Here is a 1,842-nt window from a genome sequence, read left to right as displayed (position 1 = left end):
CCAAGTAAGCAAACATGCATTCTTATGTAAAAATGGCATAATAAATATATTGTAAAGCCAAGCTTGACAACTTATTTTATAACCTAGTTCATAAAATAGAATAGAAGGAAGAATATGATTAAAATGTTTGCTTGGTTAAAACATTACCATGGAATAGGTAACTAATAAAATAAGTACAATACCTAAAAAGCCCTTGAACTATATATTCAGGAAAAGTCAAATAAGTCATTATTTTTTTATTGCACTTAATCAAGTCTTTATATTTTTATTTGGAGTCAAATAACCCATTATGACTAATAGTTGACTAACTATTACTAGTCAAAATGTCAGTTGTCTTTTATGCCACGTGATACTAATATGATATATTGACATGTCATAATGCATGATGACATGATCATGTTACATTTTTCACCTTTCACAACAATGTTACATCAACGTTACATGGGTATAAACTGACAAGTGGTATTTTGACTAATGACATTCAATCAACTGTTAGTTACAAGGATTGAATTTAACATCGGATTGGACTCGATTCTTTTAGTTTTAATAAACTTATTTGTGAATATTACATTACCTTTTTTATAAATAAATAAAAATAGCGAATAATCAAACAATTTTAAACAAACAAAATTGAGAAAAATATAGATAATTAATAAAGAATAGAGCAATAGAGAAAATATATTTATGTTATTATTTTACTCAAATGGAACAATGAACAAGCTTGCTTTAAATGAGAGGAATTTATAAAGGATTTTATAAATAAATTTTTTGTGAACATAAATGATCCCATATATGGCTTCCAAAGCATGGAACCATTGCCCTTAACCATAATAGTCTTGAGACGAGCCTATTCGGAGTAAAAACAAGCAAAAATGTTTGCTGGCAGACCATTTTTGTAACACCCTCAATTTTTATGTAAGCTAAGTTATTTGAGAGCATGCCTATGTGTCTAGAGAACTATTTTAAATTTTATAATATAATGAATGTGATAGGTGCATGGAAGTATACATATTGACAGTTAGGCAAATTTTTATGGAAATATGTGATAAATCTTATGATTTGAGGTTTTGATTCGAAATTGATTTGATATTTGAGGATATAGGTGTATGGATTTGAATTATATGAATTATTTGAAGTGTAATATTAATAGGAAATGATTTTTGGGTGTTGAGAGTTAGATTTATGGAAGTTTAAAAGGCTTAAACTTCCTACAGGGGAAAATGTATTGATACATAACCCAATGTATTGATAAATTCTTGGCAAGATGAACAAAACAAGGCATATAGGGGATTTTCTATTGATACATTCAAGAATGTATCGATAGATTTGAACAAGGATGAACATTTATCAATACATTGCCAAACTCTATCAATAGACTTGATGTAGACAGCACCTACGAGAAAAAGTATCGATAGATACCCCTTATGTATTGATACATGTTGTGTAGCGAGCATTCTACTTGAAGTATATCGATACATTGCCCCAATGTATCAATATATTTGATCAAAATACGTGTAAATGTATTGATACATTGGCAAATGTATCGATACATCACTGAGGAAAAGTAAAAATAAAAAGGGGTTTTAGGCTATCTACCCATTTAAATAAAAAACCCTAAACTCTCTCTCTTTAACTATTTAAAACCCTAAGCCCCAAACGGATTTTTGGAATGATTTGGAGCTAATCTAAGCTTGGGGAAATGTTATTGAGGTAAGATTACGCCTTGTTCATATTTATTTTCAATTTAATCGATTAATAACCTAGAAATCCAATTTCTCCAGCTTTGGTGAATCTCCCTCAATTTTGTTGGAATTTAGAGCTTAGATTTGTGCAATCTAACTT

This window comes from Theobroma cacao, chromosome 3 (assembly GCF_000208745.1).
Source record: "Theobroma cacao cultivar B97-61/B2 chromosome 3, Criollo_cocoa_genome_V2, whole genome shotgun sequence".
In the NCBI taxonomy this organism is placed as follows: Eukaryota; Viridiplantae; Streptophyta; class Magnoliopsida; order Malvales; family Malvaceae; genus Theobroma; species Theobroma cacao.
This window is presented reverse-complemented; position numbering follows the sequence as displayed.